This window comes from Choloepus didactylus, chromosome 14 (genome assembly GCF_015220235.1).
Source record: "Choloepus didactylus isolate mChoDid1 chromosome 14, mChoDid1.pri, whole genome shotgun sequence".
Lineage (NCBI taxonomy): Eukaryota > Metazoa > Chordata > Mammalia > Pilosa > Megalonychidae > Choloepus > Choloepus didactylus.
The window spans coordinates 31,688,729-31,712,518 of NC_051320.1; positions in this window are offsets into that span (position 1 = coordinate 31,688,729).

Sequence of the window (23,790 nt, forward strand, 5' to 3'; positions counted from 1 at the left end):
AAACAGGATGAGAAAAGGTGGTATGCTGACATACTGTGTTTTCAAAAGAAAGTGAATGTTTCTGCTTGGTAGGTCACTTGCTATCTTATTATCATTTTCTAAAGTGCTCCCACACACTAAGCACCATGGTTACCAAGACTTGGTACTGATATGTAATATAATTTTCCAGTTAGCCTCAGCTAGGCTGTATCTCCTAAGAGCAGGAATTAACACTCTATTAAGAAAATCCAATAGAATAGAGCATACTATTATTTCTTAACCATGAATAAGGATCTATTGTGTGCAAACATTTAAAGAGCTATCACAAAGATCAAAAAAGATAGATACATGTTTCAATATAAGATATGGTTATATATTCTGGGACTAGAGTAATGTCAAAAACTGAGTGAAAATCAGGAAACTCATAGAGACTTTTAAAAGCTCTTCAGAACCATAAGAAACATGTCAGGATAAAACTATCTTAGAAAGCTTCCATAGGAGCAAAGTAACCTATAATTTCCCTCTTGTAAAACTTATCATAATTCTTTGGTTCATTCTGTTCCATGCTACATCACAGCTCCACAAGAACAGAAAACCTGTCAGTCCCACGTTGCTACATTCTCACTCCCCAGCACTAGAATTCAGCACAGGGTGGGCACTCAATAAACTTTTGCTGAGTTAATGAGTATTTATCTTTAATGTCCAATAAAGAAATTAAGTGGAGACTACAGAGATATTAATAGGTTCTAAAAGCTAAATAAATACCAGTATTATGGCATCATATTTTGAGGTCGTCAGAGAAGAAAATAGGAGAATATATGGACCATACTAAAAATACAAATACATCAAAAAGCAGAAAGACTTAGTGTAGCATTCAAAATCTGCACATCATAGCTCCAATATATTCTCACACTTTACTGTTGTTATAAAAATTTGGTTTTAAACAGCTTCTCTATTTTCTTTCCAAATTTCCTTCCTTGTCATTGAACATTTGCCTGTCTCTCCTATGCCTGTGGAGGATTCGCCTCGGAAGCAGACCATGACTGTGTTGGGAAGCATTGTGAGAAGGCTCCACATTTAGAGGGAAACAATGCTGGGCCCTGTTAGCAATGTCAGCTGTGGTAAGTGTTTAGGTTGAGGCAGCCTTAGCCCAGTGTATCTGCTGATGCTAGGCAATCTTCTTTCTCTGCAATTTCTCCCTCATTTCTGCCTGTCCAAATGCTACCAAATCTTCAACGGCTATGTTACATGCAATTTCTTCTATAACAGCTTGCGCAGCAGTAATCCTAAATGATCATATCCTTTTATAAAGCACTATGGCATATGGTTGCCCAGTTTTGCTATTGATGCTACCTTTTTTTTTTTTTTAACTCATGTCTTTTTCTGAACAAGACTGTAATCTCTTTAAGAGCAAAACTTGCATTTTTGTCTGTTTATGCTATATTATTTAAAAATTGTACATGTAAGATCTCACTAGATCTGACTAAAGGATAGATTTTTCTGTGTTGAAATAATCAAGATGACCCTCAATATAGTGCAGTAAATTCTTCTCATGTGAAATTGCTTATCACTAGTTAAGTTTGAATGCATATTTTTATTATGGGTGCACACATTCTTAAAATTGTACATATTCATAGTCTATAAACATGTTTTACTTTGTAAAACTAATTTTGAGTTAAAACTTTTCAATGTTAAAATTTGTCATAAAATCTCATCTGCTTCTTAATTCTTTTACTTTTTTTGTTTGTGCAAACCTGCAAAGAAATTTTTACCCAAGCTCTATTTTTAAAATGTAATATGTTTGAATAAATTATACAACAAAATTCCATTATTTTGAAGTCTTGCTATGTTTAGATAAATCCTTCACATTGTGAAAGTTTCCCCATCCCAAATTTTGTTGTTGATAGAATTTGAAGCTTTTTATATTCACAAAAATAGTTCATAATGTAATATTACTATAGATATACTACATGCAAAACTAATTTCCAAGTATTGAGTATGCAATAGACATCCTTAAATGTTTTCAGTCTTAATCCTTCTTAAGATCCTATTTTAAGGTATGGGAAGTCCTGTGCATGCACTGTCTCTGACTTGACAATCTCATCCTCACCCTTAAGCTTAGCTTAAGCTTCACATCTTCTGGAACGTCTTCTGTAATCACCAGTCCCTTGTCTCCAGGTGAAGGTCAGAGCCTTTCCTCTCCCGTCCCCACAGCATCCTCTAGTGCCTCCAGTTACTTCCTTTTGAGCCCTTATCACCCACATGGTACTTGTTGGTTTACATGTGTATCTCCACCACAAGATGAACTTTTTTGTGTGTGCAAACTATATTTTCTTTTATTCATTTTTTATATTCACAGTGCCTGGCACTGAATAAAAAATGACAAATAAATAAAAGAACAAAAAATTGATTTACTGGGTACTAGAAGAAAGTGCAATGCATGATGCTTGAGGATGACCCTAGAATTGATCCAGCATCAAAACTCGCTGACACTTAAGAACTTGCTTAAGTTTTCTAAACCCCAGACACCTCTTTGGGAAACTGCGACATTATGTCTCATAAGAGTTGTGAAGAGTAAATTAGAAAATGCACCCAAATCTAAATAAGCATGATGCTAGGCACCCAGTTTGCTGTAAACAAGAGGTATTTTTTTCCTTTTTTTTAAACTGTTGCTGTTGTTTAATATAATCATTATACCATTAAGTGTGTAGTAATTGCCTAATAAGTGCCCCTCCCTCAGACACCATGAAGGAGACTTTTAGGTGACTGAGTATATGAGACAACTACATACATAAAACAGATAGGAAAAGTCAAATTCTGACAGTGGAATTCCAATTTTTACTATTGTTATTTGAACAACCTCAATTATAGCTTATTCTAAAATGTATTTAACAGATTCCTGCCTTTATTAACAGATGACATTTAAATAAATAAAATGTTTCCTAATAATTGGCATCATTCATATAAACTGCTTTGACTGTTCTCTAATACATTAAAATTATGGTATTCAGCTTATTTAATGTGAGAAGCAAATTTTACTCATTTATGTCTTTAAGTACATATAGTTATTGACCAAAAATGTTTATGGACTGAAAGAATAAGAAATATCTTCCCTTATATTGAAGTTTCCTAAGAAATTTTAGGAAACTTCTAGGGAGTTTCCTCAACTCTCAAATCTTTTTCTTTTTAAAATAATTTTTCCATCTTTCTGGCTGTCATCTCTTAATTTCCTCGGTTCCGTAGTGCCTATCACTTTCTTCTATCCTTCATCCAACTTCCTTTCCTAAGTTTTGATTCTAATTTATCTTCTGCTAGGAGACAAGACAAATGAGTTTATTAAAATGTATCTAAATTAGAAATGAATAAGATTGTATATTTCCAGTAAGTAAAGCTTAAAAACATTGAGATATTAGTTGTATTTTGCTTTTCAGAGACCTTTTTTCTTCTTTTTTTTTTCCTATTGTTTGGTTTTCAAATAATCGAGGTTGCCAGACAAATTACATGTCCCAAAGTGAGGTGCATACAGTTACAGTGTATTACTAAGTACAACACTATTTGGTTCAAGCTTCGCAATTCACTGAATTCCAAAAAGTGGAAGGTCTATAAAGTCTGCTGTGATGGTTAGGTTCATGTGTCAACTTGGCCAGGTGATGGTACCCAGCTGCCTGGTCAAGCAAGCACTGGCCTAACAATTGCTGCAAGGACATTTGTGGCTGGTTAATAAACCAACAGGCTGGTTTATTAAATCATCAGTCAATTGGCTGCAGCTGTGAGTAATGACATCAACAAAGGGCATGTCTTCCACAGTGAGAGAATGCAGTTGGCTGGATTTAATCTAATCAATCAGTTGATGACTTTTAAGTGAGACAGACAGAGGACCTTCACTTCTTCTTCATCTGACCAGCAAAGCATTCCCTGAGGAGTTCGTCAAAGTTGCCAGTCCATTTCCTGAGGAGTTCATCGAACATCTTCATTGGAGTTGCCAGTTTGCTGCCTGCCCTACAGAATTTGGACTCGTGCATACCTACAGTTGTGTGAGATACTTTTATAAATCTTATATTCATAGATATCTCTCACTGATTCTGTTTCCCTAGAGAATCCTAACTAATACATCTGCATTATGAGGGAAACAACTCAGAGTCAACAGTTACTACACTTCTACAATTTCTCCTTTATTCTTCTAGGCACTGGGAGAGCCTGCAATGCATTCTCAATAAAAAGAAACCTATGCAGCACACAAAGGAAAGTAAAAGGCATTTTAGGCATACTGAACTGCATATACAAAGCACCGATTCAGACAACAACTTGGTGAGCTCAAGAGTTGGTGTGCTAGTTTAGATTTATTATGGCCCCCAAAACACCATTGTCTCTGATGCAATCTTGTGGGGGCAGATTGATGAATCTTTTTGATTAAGACATGACTTTTTGATTGGATGTTTCCATGGAGATATGACCCACCCAACTGTGGGTGATGACTTTGATTGGATAATTTCCATGGAGGTGTGGCCCCACCCATTCAGGGTGGGTCTGAATTAAATCACTGGAGCCATATAAATGAACTGACAGACAGAAGGAACTCAGTGCAGCTGAGAATGACGTTTTGGAGAGCAACTAAGAGTGACATTTTGGAGGAGCTGCAGCTAAGACAGGACGAAATGCCTCAAGAGCAGCATTTTGGAGAACACCATTTTGAAACACAACCTGGGAGCAAGCAGACACCAGCCACGTGCCTTCCCAGCTAACAGAGGTTTTCCAGACACCAATGGCCATCCTTCAGTGAAGTACCTCCTTACTTTGGACACTTTATGGCCTTAAGGCTGTAGCTTTGTAACCAAATAAACCCCCTTATAAAAGCAAATCCATTTCTGGTATTTTTGCATAAAGGCAGCATTAACAAACTGGAACAGATGGCAAGGAATTTGGTTTGGTTGGAATAAAGGTTGCAAGAAGGGAAACAGAAAATAAAGTTGGAGAGGAGATGATGCAGGTAGGATGGATCCAAATGGTTAAGGGCAGGGAATACTCGGCTTGGATTAGGGATGCTATTCTTAAGAGCAATTGTTCTCAAATAGTGCACTTTAAAATTACCTGGTGAATATGTTAAAAATGCAGTTTTTGTTATGAATCCCAGAAGCAAGAGCCTGATGTAATCAACAGCTTGTCTTTTTGTTTTAAGAGAATAACTGGAAGTATAATGGAAAAGGGAGAGAATGAGGCAAAATGATTAAGTAGAAGGCATGCGGAAACCGTATCTATGTAAGGACTGACTACGTCAAACTTCAGCCTGATTAAGTGGGCTACATTGTATATAAGACAGAAGAAGGAAAAGGCCCAGGGAAAGTAACTTAAAAATTTTTCAAGATAACTACATAGAAAACCTGATAATGAAATCTTAGTTTCTGATTATGTATGCATTCGCCTCTGAAGTGCAATGTTTTTATTATGTGAACTTTATGAGTTTTGTTATGAATTGATATTTGAGTTACCAAGGGAAATAAAACAATAAATTATTATAAGATTTTGTTCTATCTAATGAATACCAAAGTAAAACATTTAAATTTTTAATTTTGAAGAGCCAATCACTTTTTAAAAACTACCTGAATAGAAACTTACTATGAACTTATTAAAAAAGCAGAAAGGTCACAACGTTGAAAAAATTAGAGTTCTTTTCAAGAAAAAGCACAGCTTCTCTTCCAGTGTTCCAGAATTCACTGCTCACAATGTGCTAGAGCTGAGAGTGGAAAGCAGAGAAGACAAGTACTACTTATTCTCTATTTCTTTCCAGGTGGAAGAGTGGTCCATCTCATCTTTATACATTCACCTATTCATTCATCTGCAATTTATTGAAAACCTGCTGCATGCAAGGCATTTTACTAGGTGCCGGGGATTCAATGTGAGCAAAACCAGATACAGCACCTGCCCTCGTGGAGCCTGCTCTCCAGGACTAGAGACATCATTAATGGGAGAGGAAATGGGGTAGAGGGCACTGAAAAGGACCCCACAAACCTCATCAAACCTCTGTAATGCTTTAGTGTTTAAGTATTGATTAAGAAGAAAGAAGACATGTTTATAAATAAGAGTTTTGTGTTTATACAAAAAAAAAAGAATTTTTAAGCATTTGCAAGCAATTTGGAGTCAGAAATCCTGCATTTGACTGTATCCTGGCACTTCCACTGATTAGTTACATGACCTTAGTCGATGTACTTAGGTCTCATGATTTACTCATCTGTAAAGTGGGAATAAACTTAAGATAAAAAAGGAAGAGCAGCCAACCAAAAATATCATGAGAAGACCAAATGCGATAAAATGCATGAAAGCATTTTGTAAATCAAGAAGAGCTATGGGGATATTATATGACATTAATAATGTCTAATGACTAATAATGACTAATACTTAGTGCTACATGAAGAACTTCTTAAGCTCTCATTGAGCTTAATCTATGAATGCTCATTAGTGATGGTCTCTTTGAAGTATTTTTTGAGGTGAGAAGTGCAGACATATAAATTGCCCGTCATTTATTGTCATTTAATTATCAAAATAAAATGGTCAACATTAAAAAGAGTAGAGTCTGTAAAATGGCTTCAGTTTTAGAATTGACTTTTTGGTGGCTCTTGAAATTCCTTCAATCTATTAACTTGTCACTGGAGGATTTTAAGAATTACCTAGTTGAGATTCCTATCAAAACAGACATACCTTTAACATAGTCACCATTCCATATATTGAGTTATAGAGATAAATTCAGGTTTCCCAAAAAGTGTTCTTTGACTAAAACATAAACACTCAGGCTTTCCAACTTTTATAAAATGGGTCAAAATTAAATTTCAAGAGTGAGATGTTTCCTTAATGTTTCCTTAAATGAACTGTTGACAAGTTTTTGGAACATTTTGGTATAAAAATTTGGCTTGCCTCACAATAAAGTTTCTTCTGTGCAGATTGTTAAAATCTAGTCATTGCACAATCATAGATCCAAAATTTTCATTTTTGTTCCAAAATGTCACTGGGCGTTTGTCCTTGCAAACTGCATAAAATTTACAGTAGAATATTTGTAAAAGCAGAATGCTGAAATAGATCTGCTTTGATTCCTCGGTAAAGAGAAAAGAAGGGCAAGAAGCTTCAGCTTCTATTTACCCTGGCATTAACTCAAGATAAGCCTTAAAATTACTTTTCGGTGTACAAACAGTGTGGTTTTTCCATCAAAAGGTTATTTGTTATAAAAGGGCTTTATTCTGTAAGACATTGGGTACATTCACTTTTTAATTAGAGCTGCCAAACCCTGGGCCAGTGTGAGGTCAAAATCATGTCTTTTTATGATGCTCTTTTTCCTTATTATAAAAAGTAATAACAAGTGCAATAGAACCAATTTCTTCCCCAGGGGATTCTCTCAAGTGAACTGCACTATGAAAAGAAAATTAACCACAAGCTGATGCCCTAATTTGCCCTTTTAATGTCTTAAAATCTTCTTTAAACATTACAATGTGGTACAGAAAGATGATGTTTGGGTTCTGTTGCTATTGTCACAATTGTTGTAGCTTATATTAATCTGGCACTCAATTAATGGATGAATGAACATATGAATGAACAAATGAATGAGATTTTAAATGAGACAGGCTATTTTAGTTTTTCATGCCCTGGCTGTTGGGTGAGCAACTAATTACAGTGACAATCGAACACAAATTTTATGCTTCTTCAGCGATTATTACCAAGAGTTGTGGACAGTACTGGGATAGTATATTTGAGATATAGATTATCTTCTCCACCCATTTAATTCTTTCATTCCTTATTTTGCAGAAGCAAAGTGAACAGAGCTTAAAACAAAGAGGTTATTGCTCAAGTTTGTTTCAAATTAGATATTTTTAAATACATTAACAAAGAAACGAAAGTTTGGAAAATCAGGCTGTGTTAAAAGAGGAGAACTTTTCCCAATTCAGAAATCTTCATAATGCATAGCCAGAGAAAAACTTGATAGTCCAAGCATAGCGTTTTCCTATAAAAGCCATAGTAGGGAGACTGAGAATATAATGTAAGAAAAGTCCCTGCAATTCAAAAGAAAAGGACAATTCTTCAGTGTTGAGGAATGAGGCCACCACTGATGAGGTTGGGAAGATTTGGAGGAGATGAGACCAAGATTCAGAAACAACTTCCCCTGAACCCATCAACACAACTCAACCTTAAAAGAGGAGCTAGATTGTTCTGATAAGAGACAATAAAAGACAGCGAAATTGAAGGGTAACTGAAGGCAACGGCTTTTTTGTGCTCTGCTTCCTATTTGGAAAGCCGAGAGGAGACTGCATCATAGAGTGCCCAGTAACATCATGGTGAGAGTAAAATGAGAGATTTCTAGTCATTGGTGAGAGTGGACCAGTTCCCCATGGCCTATGTGTAGCACACAGCAGAGGCTCTTGAGAGGATACAAAAATTTTTGTAAGTCTGGTGGGCCCTGACTTTGAGACTGACACTATTGCAGAATGCCTAGTGACAGTCAGGGGCCAGGGACATAGCTACAGAAACAGCATGGACTGGGAGAACAGTGGGCCAACCCAGGGACCTTTCCTCCTCCACTGTGAGGACAGGCACTTTTGCCCTGCATCCTATCTTGCACGCCTTGGGAAGGAAAGGTGGGAGAGGGGACCCTTCCAGATTGGAAGAAGTTTGTGATGATTATCTGAAAGATACTAATATCAAAAATAAATATTGGCTTGTCAAGTTTAAGGTTTCCTCTTTTTCTTTTGCCTTTTTTCTCTTTCTTCATTACTGGGGAAGGGTGCTTGAGAACAAAATGAGGTTAGTTATAAAAGATAAATCATACCACTATTTAATATATCTGAGTAGTAGGGTATAAATTCTGACCCCACTGAAGTGGCATTTCCAGGACATTCCTTGGCACTCCCCAAGCCCTCCTATTCTCTGCTGCGGGAAAATACCTTGGTCATACTAACACTCACGGGTTAACAGTTGCATTTTCAGAGGAAAAAGGCAACTTGTATTCTCTGAGTAAAATTTCATAGTTGGGAGCATACACATGATGCTATCTCACAAAAAGGAAAAGGAGCCAATTATGCTAAATCATTTCAGTATCATTGGTTGCAATTTTTAATCCAATTTTCTAAAAATGTACAGATATGTTCAAAACCATATAATCAACACAAATTAAAATCATTTTGAAATAGTTCAGAAAAATTACATCAAAATGAATTTTATTTTTGAAAACAACTTAGTGCACCCATATATTATACAAAGAATTCTAAGAATCAATAATGGTAGCATTCCACTAATTGTTTTTAAGAATTATATCCCAGTAAAATATGCTGATAAAGTTTAATCATAAATTTTTTTTTTTTTCTTTTTTCTCTGTTGTCTTTTTTCCCCACTATAAATGCATTGGCAAAATGAAAGCAAAGTGAAAAATCAGTGTTAGGATAGATATAACTTTCCGAATAATATTTTAAAAACTAATCTTTTTTTAATTTTCAGGGCATTTTTACAGGTATTTTTGGTATCCTTTCCCCAAACTGAGTTTGAATTATCTGGATAACACATGTAGAATTTACTCAGTCAGTGAAAATATAGCCCAAAAGATGGAGAAATGTGTATCTTTTAAGTCTTAAGTTCCTAACCTGTAAAATTAGAAGATTGGGTTAGAAGATACATAACTATTTAAATGTTTTAAAGTTCTGTGATTTGATGATTCTTTAAAATTCATTCAAGTAAAGTCTTCAATTCTTACTCTAACTGAAGATGAAAAAATATATAAATATATATTTGCCATTGCATTCATATCCATTATGTCATCACACTTCGGTTATTTCAAAACTCCACAGAAATTATGTAAGGAAGTGCTTGAATCTTTAACTCTGTAGGGAGGAAAAAAAGAAATTAAAAAAGAACTTTAAAATCAAGAAAGGGTCTATATCGCCATCTGGTGGCCACATGGGGAAGTACATCTGAATCTTTCTATCAGTATCATTTGAAAATTGGTATATTAAAGAAAATAAATCTCTCTTATACTAAGTTAACATTTGCATGATTCTAAACATGCTCTAAAACATTTTAAATCCTTGTCCACATGTATTTAATTTATATGTTTCTTTAAAGAATACAATTTTTCCCATTCTAGTACATACTAATTACAGGAAATGCACATCATGGTCTTTTGCTAGTCATTATAAATTATGTCATCATCACATTTTCAAGATAATAGATCTTTTAAAATATCATTCCCAAATGTACTAACTGCTGAAAGTTGGATAATATGGATCAGCTCTTTATAAACACCCATATGTATTATTCATTTATATATAGGGGTGTTCAATCAATGTATATTAATGTATGCACACTGTTACATGCCAGGTTCCACAATCATATGAAAAAGCATAACCCAGGCTTTATAAATGCACAAAGAAGTATCTGATAAGTAATATATAGGCATATGCTGACATCATTATGCTTGACTGAAGTATGAAAAATTTCAAAATCAAAGAGAGAGATTTTATGTAGTTTTAAGGAAAGGTAATTGCAGAAAAATATCTGCCTTTGTGTTACTTTCAGATACCATAGCTTATTTATATAATTTTACAAAAATTCTGATGGTTTAAAAAAAAAATAGAGGTTTTTTTCAAGGTAGCTGTTTCCAAGCAGTGAAATGAAAACAAGTTTATAATTTAATGTTACTATGACAAAATGAAAAAATTGTTATAGATATTTTTAATAAAGTTTCATAGGCAGAGGCAAAACAAGTGGGTAAATTGACCTGAGGAATGACTGGTATATGCGTAGTTAAAAAAAAAAAAAAAAGGAGTATGAAAAAGAAAGGAAAGGAAAGGAAAGGAAAAGAAAGGAAAGGAAAGGAAGAAAGGAAAAATAATCTAAAAATAATTCATGTGGTATATTTTTCCAAAAGGCAACAATATTCTCAATATATGAAAATGCAAGGTTGTTCAAAAAGTGAGTTTATGAGGGTAACCATGCATTTGCATAATGTAATAATTTTATTTGTAGTAAAGTATTTGCCTGGATCTATGGCATCTCTGTAAATGAGATTTAATACAGAGGCTCATCTACACATATTACCCACATGTATACCTTGTTCAGAATTGATTTTCAAATGTATAATGTTTTTCTCCTGCATAATTTCATTGCCAGCTTTATGAATAGTGAATTTTTCAGTCAATAAGTATATAAAAGCATACACAAACTTTGAGTAGGGTGATGATGCAAATTTAGACGACAGTCAATCTGATAACCAAGAAAAACATAAAAGAATCAACAACACTATTCCTCAACTCCAACATTGCAATCTAGAAATATTAATGGCAGTAATAAATCCTTATTAAAACTAGTGACATTTAAAAGTCACTCTGGAAGAAGTAACACATATGTAAGATGATCAATTCCTGGCTTCTAAGTGTAATTCTGTCCTCCTCAAGCCAAGAAAAATAGGGAAACATTAAACTTCAAGGGTACAAAAGAATAAACCTACATGTGGGAAGAACGGAAGTCCTATGTCTGAAACAGATTTATTGCCTAAACCTACCTAAACTTTTTGTACAAAATACTGATATGGATGATCTGTGCCAAGAGTTTTATGCCCTTAATGCCACAGAGTCTTTTTGTGTGTGTGCCTATGTGTGTGTCTGTGTGATGGAGAGTCTGTGTGTGTGCATTTTAATGAATGGATAAGAATGCAGATTACAGAAGCACACATTCCTAGTGTAAGTGTCAAGTCTATTGCTTAATAAACACCCTTTCTTGAAAAACTTCCAATAGCAAAAAAAAAAAAAAAAAAAAAATCAATTCTCATTGTGAATTTAGAGAATGCACATATGTATGAATATATCAAAACATAATAATTATAAAGTGAAAAAATACCCATCACAGAGGTCAAAATGCCATTGTTTTATCTATACCCAAAATGCCATTGTTTGCCCCTCACAGATTATTTTCTTGCTTTTCTTTGTAGCTTTACAACCTGAGCATGAATGCTTCATAAAATATTTTAGATTTTCCTGGTTTTGATTTTCATATAAGCGGAATCAATTACATAGGCATTGTATCGTGTCTTGAATCTGTCTCTCAACATTATGTTTGTGAGAGATTTGTTCATGTTGGTCTATGCGGCATTTGAACGTATATTCTAAATGTATTTATTCATTTTACTATTGATGAATATTAAAGTTCTCCCAGTTTGTGAGCTTGTCTTAATTTGCCAGGCCTGATATAACAGAATACCACAAACTGGTTGGATTAAACAACAGGAAGGTGTTGTCTCACAGTTTTGGAGGCTAGAAGTCCAAAATCAAGGTGTCAGCAGGATCATGCTTTCTCTGAAGTCTGTATGTTCTTGGGTTGGCTTGCCATCGGTCCGTAACTCAGTCTCTACCTCTGTCTCGTGGCCATCAGTCTCCTTCCGTCCCCTACAACCCATGTCCAAATTTCCTCTGGTTATAAGGACTACAGTTATATTGGATTAAGACGTTCTCTGATTCGGTTGGCCTCATCTTAATAGGATCTTCAAGTGTTCATATCTGCAGGACTGGGGCTAGGACTTGTGGGGGGCATGATTCAGTCCACAACAGGGACATTACAAACAAAATCGCTATGAAGATTTTTGTCTGTGTAACTTGGAGAGTAAGTGCAAGACTATCTTCAGGAGTAAAATCACTGGGTTTACAGTCTGTGTATCTTCAACTCTACTGTAAGTCCAAACTTTATTTCCCAAAGTAATTGCTCCAAGATATAGTTTCATCTGCAATTAGAGCTCCCTTTACTCTACACCCTCTGAAAATGTGATATAGTCAAATTTTTTCAAATTTTGCCTACTAACAGTTTATTTTCTTTTCCATCCTACTTTCTCCTCTCTTTTCAGAGCTCCAATTACATAGATGTTAGACCACTTAAAATTTCATAGGTCACTAATGCTATGTTCATTTATTTCAATCTTTTTTCTTCTTCTTCAGGCTGGATAATTTCTATTGTCCTGTTTTCAATTTCATTTATCATTTCATGGAGTTCGATCCCCTATTAAACCCATTAAATAACATTTTTATTTCAGATTCCCAAATTTCCATTTTCAAATTTCCATTAAAATTTCCAGTTCCCTTTTGGAATACCTTCTTTTCACCTACTATATCTATCTTTTCCTCTAAATCCTTGAACACATTTAAAATAGTTATTTTAAAGATCTTGTCTGCTAATTCTAATAACTGGATCATCAAAGTATGTAGTTCCATTGATTTGGTTCTTTCTTGATTATTTCCCTGTTTCTTTTCTTTTCTTATTATTTTTAATTGTATGTGAGGCATTGTATATAAAAGAATAGTGGGGATTAATATATAATTTTGTTTTATTTAATTTTGTTTACTTTTCAGAAAGTGCAGGCCTTTTTCTTTGCCAGCATTTAAGGTGATGCTGGTGTTCAAGAATCAAAGGAATATGGCATGTTCAGAGGGTGAGGTAAAAATATTGAATTCAGAACAAAGATTTATATCAACCCATGAGAAAAAGCTAGGAAAATGAATTTATTGCTGTGCTAGAGTGGAATGACTTCTCTTTTCTCTGTCTCACCAATTCATGATTACAGGCATATCTTGTGTCTCTACCTTACCCTCCTGGCTTTTCATTAAACTCCAGCTATCGTCAACTCCTTTCCCTGATACTATTCTGCTTATTTTTTTTCCCCACAAAGTAGAAATTTGATCACTTATTTAAAATCACAGAAAAAAATGGGATATTTGTTTTGAGTGGGTTGTTATAGATTTGCCTAGCATTGTTCCTTAATCATGTCTTATCAATATGTTTAGACTACCTCAACTAAGTTCTAGAATTTTCCATGAGAAGTGACATGCCTTTCACCTCTCTTTAAACCTAATAGTACTGCTCTTCATAGTTATGAACACAGAGTCCTTCAGCTAATGTTTGTGGACGGTACAGAATCAGAATGGAATGAAATGGAATGGAATGCTAGGAACTTTCAGCAGGATGTATCTTAATACTGCTTTGAAGGTAGTTTAGGAATTTTGAACAAAGCACAGTGTCTGCTAAATATGCGTTCTTATATTTACTGTTACAGGTAGGGGGTCTTTGCTATCCTCCTTGAAGTCTAAAGAAGAAGAAGATGAATGCTGAGCCATGTCTCTTCAATGGACAGGTAAATTTATGCCACCAGGAGTGTATGTCCAGGGAATCTTGGCTGCTTCTGTATAAATACATCCTCAAGAAAACAAGGGGACTTGAGATTTCTCTTCTTTCACCATCCAGTTTGTAACAACAATTTAGATTCTCTTGGAAATTCACCTTAAATCCTTTGAAAAAAACATAGTAGAATATAAATCATAGAAAATAAAAGGATTCTTTCAAATCCTGACCAACCATTTTGCCTGTCTTATCTGAAATAGAACAAACAATCTATAGCGTTCCCTGAGAATAAGTCTGTGTAAGGGTCATTTTCTCATGTAAATTTATTTTCAGGGTCATGGGTGGGCAGGGAAGCCAACCCAAATTATTCGGGCCAGCAGTACAGCCTAACAATTGAGACCCAAATACAAGCCCAATGCAAAGATATTTTAGCTAGTCTTCCTACACTGGGAAGCAAAGGAGGGCATGGTTTTTTTTTTTTCAACCTAGTTCTGTGACCCTGCTAATAAAGTGGGTAAATTATACTATAATTGTATAACTACATTGAGCAGGTCCATTTCTCACTAACTACCATGGATCTCCATCTTCTACACCCCATGATGCTCTCAAATTCAGGTCACGTAATTCTTCTGCCTATAAAATGCTGCTGGAAAGAAAATAAGCTGAAGTAAGAAAAAGATAATATCTCTGATCTCAAACACAGAGAACCAAGAACTCAAAACAAAATAACAATAATGAGAGACCAAACTTGGTCTTAACTGAAGGCCAGCACAGGAAATGATTTGTTTACTAATATAAAGACATGTAGATATTTAGTAGCTCCTTTTATTGTAATTCATATTAGTTGAGTTTAGCCTGATTCCTGATTTAGGAGAATGGATCTTCTTGAGACTCAAAAACAACCTCTGATAGTAGGCAAATCCCCTTTGCATATTCTGCACATGGGTACTTTGGGTGGGAGATAGTGACTGTCTTTTTCTGATTATTGTCATGATGATGGAAGATCCCAGAACTCCCCATGGCAGGCAGGGTTAGGGGCAGAAGAAAAGGTCTGGTGTGTCTGGGCATGTGGCAGCCTCACGGAGTAACACAGAAGGAAGCCTGAAGTCCCTGTGTCCCTGAGAAGGATATGGAAGGAGCTAACTCAGAGAGGTGACCTAGACAAGCCCTGAAGTCAGGACCAAGGGGCAATGCAGCACAGCTGGATGGGTGAAGGGCTGAGGACGTCCAGCACAAGTAGGGACAGAGGATGACCCTTTGCAGCTCAGTGTTTGTCATTAAGAATTAATGTCAAATTTATTGGCACTAATTGGCAAATGAATTAAGCCACTGGGAATTTTTTTTAACTCAGTTTTATTGAGATATATTCACATACTATACAATCATCCACAGTGTACAATCAGTTGCTCACAGTACCATTATACAGTTGTGCATTCATCATCACAATCGATTTCTAAACATTTTCATTGCTCCAAAAAAAAAAGAAAAAATAAGAATAAAAATAAAAGTATAAAAGAACACCCAAAACATCCCATCCCCCCATCCCACCCTATTTTTCATTTAATTTTTGTCCCCATCTTTCTACTAATCTGTCCATAGATTGGATAAAAGGAGTGCAAGCCACAAGATTTTCAGTTACAAAGTCACACCATGTAAGCTACATAGTTATACAATCGTTTTCAAGAATCAAGGCTCCTGAGCTGCGGTTTAACAGTTTCAGGTATTTCCTTCTAGCTATTCCAATACACTAAAGACTAAAAGGGGGTATCTATATAGTACATAAGAATACCCTCCAGAGTGACCTCTTGACTCCATTTGAAATATCTCAGCCACTGAAACTTTATTTTGTTTCATTTTGCTTCCCCTTTTGGTCAAGAAGATTTTCTTATCCCGTGACACTGGGTCCAGGCTCATCCCTGGAAGTCATGTCCCGTGTTGCCAGGGAGATTTACACCCCTGGGAGTTTGCCCCACATAGTGGGGAGGGCAGTGGGTTTACCTGCCAAGTGAAGCCACCACGAATTTTGATGAGGTAAAGAATTTTGATGAGGTAAAGGAAAGTTGGGAGGGATAATGAATTATCTAAGATCGCCCAGAATTAATGAAGGAGGAGTATCTGCCACGGAGAGGATTGGGAACTCAAAATAGACATTAAGTTCAGTGTAGAAAGATAAAGCTACATTTCCAGTACTACTGGTTTAGTGCGTTTGTACTGATGAACTTATATTGATAAACTTGAAAAGCAAACTTGTTTCAAGAGAACAGATAAATGTTTGTAGCAGTTACTCTAGGCTCTAAAGTTTTCTAAATTTGGGGAGTTTCTATTGTTATGGGAAATGATTTAGGAGCACAGAGGGTTGAGGAAAAGCAGATGGCAGCAAGGGCCTCAGCTTTTCAAACGGTGAGAGCAGACACTCCCAGACGTCTATGGATTATTGGCAAGGTGGAGCAGCAAGAGGCCTATCGGCAAAAAAATTGGGGATGACTCATGGGAAGAAACGGAAATTGATGAACTGAAGCACCTACTTCATTTTCATGACAAAATTCTTAAAAAAAAAAACAACTATTTTTTATACACTTACAGATATGGCACATTGACAACTGTGCTTTGGATGCAACAAATCCAGGAAAATATTGTCTTTGTCTTCCGTGAGTTTGTGATCTAATTCAGGCAGGCAAGAGTCAGAGAAAAATAACCTGATTGCAAGGCAGACTATAATTAGTGTGACACTATGGATTTAATGTTCCATAGGAAAGCAGAAAGGGAAGCACTGATGTGTGGAACAATGGAAGGTATCTCAGAGTAAGGTAAATAAGCATGAAATGACTCTGATGAGTAATTAGGATTCAGAGAGAGAGTAATCAGTTAAGAAAGAAAATCCAGACTAAGGAAAGACAGAAACAAAATTCTGGGTCTCCTTTTTGAAATCTTTCTTGTCATGTGGCTTCTTGTTCTTTCGGCTGAAGGCTCTGGTTTCATTAATTTGATATCCTACTGAATCATTTAATGCAGATGGGTCAGAAATTAATTTACATTTCTTGCTATTTCAAGACGTCTAAATCAAAGGAATAGTTCCTCTGATTTTCCAGGGAAGTTCCTTTCTTCTGACCTGCAAGGTTCAGAAGTCATGAGGGTTCTGTGTTATCTAATTCAGAAGAACATTTAAATGTTGGCTACAGAAGGAATCATATCCCTGCTGGCTTCATTCCTGTTCTTCCAAGTTCTAGATGTGTCCTGTTACTGGCATTCTGCATGCTGGTACCATCTGGCTCTGGATCTAGGAGTAACCTCGCCTGCTCATTTTCTGCTCACAGCAGTCTCGTACTTGAGGAAGCAGTCTCATTATGTTGGCTGCTTTGGTGCCATTTGCTCCACAGTCTAACCTCATCGCCTTTGAATTAAAAGGATTTATCAATGTTTCCTCCAGATTTTTCACAGAAGATTTGAGGGGGAGATCAAATGGAAGCCTCTGAAATCATCCCCCCCTCCTCAGCAGTTATCTCATTTCCTGGGGACACTGTTCCAATCCATTTATCAGGTGATCCAAAAGGTTGCCAGCTTTGAGTGGGATCCAGAGGAGGAAAGCACTCTTCAGGAAGTCCAGGCTGCAGTGCAAGCTGTGCTGCTTCCTGGTCCCTGTAACCTAGGCGGTCCAATGTTATTGGAGATATCAGTTTATAGCTCCAGTGATTTCTGCTCCAGTTAAACAGATTTCAGCCGTATCTCTCTGGATGCATCTGTCTCTCCAGTTTTCTGTGCGGCAGGTTTCCCTCTAACCTCAGGTCTCTTCTTTCTGAAGAAAGGCTGCTGGTAGTCACCTGGGAAATCACTTGGTGGCATTTGCTAGTCCTTCTCTCCCAAGTTTCACTGCTTTCAGCTTCTGGCTGCTCTGTGATTTTCTGCTTTCTGTGTGTCCTCTCTCAGCTTCTCTGGCTTTTCTCTCAGGTTCTCTGTGTCTCATTACCATGGAATAATCAGCCTAGAGCACTGTTCCAGACTCAACGGAGCCAGATGAGTTTCCCAAAGAATTTTTCCAGCACTTCAAAGACTAGATGATCCCAGTTGACCATGGCCTAGAGTCTGAGGAGCCAGAGCCATCGCCAAAGCCCAGCTTGCAACGCCACTGAAGCTCCGACCAACAATGCTTTGGGCCTGGACCAAGACTTAACTCTCAAGTTTTGAGGGCCATAAGGACAAAAACTCCCTTGAAATGCCTCTGAAAGAGAATAGAGGTGCACAAACTTGGTCAATGGACAGACTGTGAGGCAGCAGCCCAGGGAGATTTTGAGTATAACATTTTGCACAACACACATATGGACACGAGTGGCAAGGGACAGTTAATTCCTCTGTTCTTGGTAGTGGTGGGAGAATACGTAACCCCTGCCCCTGCCCTCCCCCCCAACCGCTGGCTGCTTGGTTTCCACCAGTTGTCCACAGGAAACTAGTTGGTGGGAGCAGGGAGAAACACGGGAGTTACAGGTGAGGCATGAATGAAATGAGAAATAGAGGAATGGCGGTCCTGAAATGAAACTAACAGAGGGTGGTCCAAATGCTCTTGTCATGGTGGCCATCTCATAATTTATCGTGTGGTATAAATTGGCTGCTATTTATTATTTGACAATGCTGCTTTTTTATTTTGCAATAAACCCTTTTGGCAACACAAAAAGACACAAAAATGAAAGTGCACATTTAATGAAAATTTAGTACTGAAATGCATTTCTCAAGAAGGTTGATGACAAGTGTGTGACTTGTTCAAAATATTTGCTGACCTTTACCATCCAGCCTGATATCACTGACTATACCAGTTTGTATATATTATGTCCCCCAGAAAAAGCTATGTTCTTTGATGCAGTCTTGTGGGGACAGACATATTAGTGTTAAATTGGAACATTTGGATTAGGTTGTTTCCATGGAGATGTGACCCACCCAACTGTGGGTGATGACTCTGATTGAATAGTTTCCATGGAGGTGTGGCCCCACCTATTCAGTATGGGCCTTGATTAGTTTACTAGAGCACTATATAAGCTCAGACAGAAGGAGAAAACTTGCTACAGCCAAGAGGGACACTTTGAAGAATGCACGGGAGCTGAGAGAGGAACTGCAGATGAGAGACAGTTGGAAGACAAACTTTTGCCCCAGAGAAGCTAAGAGAGGAAAAATGCCCCAAGAGCAACTAAGAGTGACATTTTTGAGGAACTTCAGCCTGGAGAGGAATGTCCTGGGAGAAAGCCGTTTTGAAACCAGAACTCAGGAGCAGACACTAGCCACGTGCCTTCCCAGTGAACAGAGGTTTTCCAGACACCATTGGCCATCCTCCAGTGAAGGTACCCGATTGTTGATGACTTATCTTGGACACTTTACGGCTTTAAGACTGTAACTTTGTAACCAAATAAACCCCCTTTATAAAAGCCAATCCATTTCTGGTGTTTTGCATTCTGGCAGCATTAGCAAACTAGAACACTGACCATAGAAATACCAGAAGAAATAAATGTGATGAAAAAGGAACAGCATCTGTTTCTAGAAGTAGCAGCTATTTAAAGAAAAGAATGTTCTTGAAGACAAAAACTGAACAAGAGTGGAAGCAGAAGGTACATTTTTATATCACAATGTGATGCCTGACTTTTTATATGGATTATATGACTGTTCTTCCAAATTAATGTTACTCATTTCAACTCCATAATTTCTTGTAGAATTGGGAGATGATTGTTGTTGATATGTTGGATCCATTAGCAAAGAAAGACATTTTAAACAGTTAAGTTATCCCAGTTTTATATCAGCGCTCTCAGATGGTAAAAATAATTACCTAGATTAATTTTAATAATGACTTAATAATTTCTTCATCCAATTTATGCAATCAATATAGAGCTCTGGAAGTTCTTTTTTTTTCCTATGGTGAAATATTTGACATTATTATGAATGCTACTGTACATTCAATTAAGTAGATCAAAATTGGAGAAAATTTATTGTATCAATAATTCAAAACACTAAATTTTTGGAAACTTGGCATCATGGTAAAACATGGTAATTCCTAAAATAGGGAAGCTATGAAGTAGAAATATACTTGGAATTAGTTGTGGTGCAAACATAATTCTCAATCATGCCTCTATTTGTTTTCTATTCCTGCTGTAACAAATTGCCACAAATTTAGTGTCTTGACACAAATTTGTTATCTTATGGTCAGTGGGTCAGAATTCTAACACGGATCTCACTTGGCTAAAAGGAAGGTGTCAGCAGGGCTGCATTCCTTTCTGGAGGCTCCAGGGAAGAATCCTTTTCCTTGCCTTCCATCTTCTAAAAGTTGCCCACATTCCCTCTCCCTGCCTCTTCAAACCAGCATATAGTCTCTTTCACCCTGCTTCTGTGGTCACATCTTCCCTGACCACAGCTGGGAAAGATTCTACACTTTTAAGGACCTATGAGAGTAGATGGGGCCTATCCAAATAATACAGGATAATCTCCCCACTTCAAGGTCCTTAACTGAATCACATCTGCAAAGTCCTTTTTGCCATATAAGGTAATATATACATGACTTTCAGATTAGGTCATGAACTTCCTTGGGGGGCCATTATTATGCTTCCCACAGCATCCAAAAAAAAAAAAAAAACCTATGATATTCTACCATACCAACCCAAATATAAACTTCCTCAATGACACTGATACATACGTATCTCTTCAAAAACAAGGGGGACCTGAACAGAATACATGATAACTCAAAGTGCACAATATTTAATTTTAAGATTTTATGATTGCAATTTTTAATATCTATCTAGGGGAAAAGTTTTGATGGTGAGCCTATATCACTCTGATATATTAATTATTCCCTTGTAACAGAAGGGAATGCAACTGAGAATGTTTATGATTTTGTACTGTCTAAGCTGGGCATGCATTCAAGTATATCATAGACACCTTATTTGATGAGTTTTGTCTTGTAAAAATACGTATTGAAGAAATTTACTCTAAATGGAAGCAAAAAACATGAGAAAATATTTGGTTTGAAATAGTTACATATTTCAACAGGAATTATATACTTTTCATGTAGCCAAATTTGCTCTGAGTTTACCAGATAACTCAGTATCTAGTAAGTGATATGTTTTCTCAATAAATAGAGCATTTTCTCAATTAGAATATTATAATCTATGGGGAAAAGTTAATTGACGGTATTAGCAATTTAAAATGAATTAACCACAAAGTGTACCATTGAAGATTATAGGCAAGGTGACAAATGTTTTAAATAATAAGATCTGATTTTAAAATACATTCTTCAGAAAAATTGCCAGTGTCATGATGTTAGAGATAAATAAAGTTTGGAAACTGATTAAAGCATGTGAATAGGTGCCAAGAATAGATTCTGCTAATGCTATTTTTAATGTTCAGATTATCAAAATAAATTTTTTTGTTTCAAAGTATGTGATGTTATCTTTATTTCTGAGAATATTATTTTTGAAAAGTTTTAAATGTAACTATATAATGTGTCCGTAAATTCAATTCTCCATGGATGAAGCTCTTTTATTGGTCTTGCTCTTTATTGCTCATTAATTGTATCAATAAATCTAAATTTCAAAAAGTTATATAATTTTAATCATTTTTAGCCCCCCCTTTAACTCTGAAAAGTTTCCTAGCATACACAATAGATTACATGGTCAGCCTACACCTCTCCTGTTGCAGGAATGTGTGCCAAACATACAAGGAAAAAGAGGCCGCAATAAAGAACAAGCCAAATAAAAGGGCTGCACCCCTAGACGATTTGTAAATAAATGATGATCCAAGGCCACTTTGGTTCATGGCATGTGGCTGTCAGAGGTAATCCTACCACTTCAGTCTAGAGAGTTTTGAAGCTGAATGGAAGAAGTAGGACAGCATTAGTAATTAGGACCTATTTAAGTGGCATCACAAGGTGCATAGAAGCAGCTCCATTTACGTCTGATAGAAGCTACACTGAACTACTTGCTATTCCTTTTGTGCATCTCTGAGCCTGTCTCGTGCTAATTTCTCTTCCTGGAATTCCCTCTCCTCATCAACATTTCCTGTCAAAAATCCTACTTTTAAGACTTTATTTACAACTCTGTTTTGAACATGTTCATTCATTCATTCATTCACTGATGTTGAGTGATAACTATGTGCCAGACACTGTGACAGCTCCTGGGAATAAGACAGAGAAAAAGGCCCTCAAAGAGCTTAGATTCCAGTAGGGTTTTGTGCTGGTTTGAATGTATTATGTCCCTCAGAAAAAGCCATCTTCTTTGATGCAATCTTGTGGGGCAGACATATTAGTGGGGATTAAGTTGGAACGTTTGGATTAGGTTGTTTGCATGGAGATGTGCCCCACCTAACCACAGGTGATAACTCTGATGAGATATTTCCATGGAGGCATGGCCACACCCATTCAAGGTGGGCCTTGATCAGTGGAGCCATATAAATGAGCTGACAAACAGAAGGAACTCAGTGCAGCTGTGAGTGACGTTTTGAAGAGGAGCTACAGCCAAGAGGGACACCTTGAAGAAAGCACAGGAGCTGCAGATGAGAGACAGTTTGATTACGGCCATCGAAAGCAGACTCTTGCTCTGGAGAAGCTAAGAGAGGATAAACACCCCAAGAGCAACTGAGAGTGACATTTTGAAGAGAAGCTGCAGCCTAGAGAGGAATGTCCTGGGAAAAAGCCATTCTGAAACTAGAACTTGGAACAGACTCCAGCCACGTGCCTTCCCAGCTAACAGAGGTTTTCCCGACACCATTGGCCATCCTCCAGTGAAGGTACCTGATTGCTGATGTGTTATCTTGGACACTTTATGGCCTTCAGGCTGTAACTTTGTAACCAAATAAACCCCCTTTTATAAAAGCCAATCCATTTCTGGTGTTTTGCGGTCCAGAAGCATTAGCAAACTAGAACAGGGCTCTCAAAAACAGTCTCACAATTACAACTGTACAGACAATGATGCAAGGACCAAGAGAACATATAGCAGAAAGGACTTCCCACAGGAAGGAAGTTTGAGTCGACAGCTGAAGGACAGTTAGAAGATAAATAGACCCAAATTGCTGTGCATGTAGCTGTAAAGTATGATGCTTTCAAGAAACTAAAAGTAGGGCGATGTAAAGGATGTATAATGAGCAAGGGGAAGAGTAGCATAATCTAATCCCACAGAAGAAGCAGGGACCTGATAGGGCAGACTTTTTAGATTCTGTTAACCTTTTTTCTCTTAAGTGCACTGAGTAGCCATTTAAAAGTTTTAAGCAGGGGAAGAAGTGCTAAAATCAAATTTGGGTTTTTGTAAGATGCTTATGGCTTTGCTATGGGAAATGGACTAAAAGGGACAAAAGTCAGTTCAAGTTACTAAAAAACTACATACAAGATGTTGTGTACTAATTATCTGCTCTTGGAAATCTCAAACTCAACTCGACCATTCTCAGGTCTACTCACCACAACTTGTTTTTTGTTTTTTGTTTTTTGTTTTTTGTTTTTATTGTCCCTCATGTGAGTAACTATTCCTTTAGTTCTACAAGCCAAAACATGGGAGTCATCCATAATTTTTCCTCTCCGTATCTCCCAACATATGTCTCATCAATTTTGCCTCTTAAATAGTTCTTGAATTTAAATGCATCTTTCCATCTCCACTGCTACCACCCTACTCTCATTTATTGCCTAAAATATTGCAATAGTCTTGTAACTAATCTCACACTTAGATT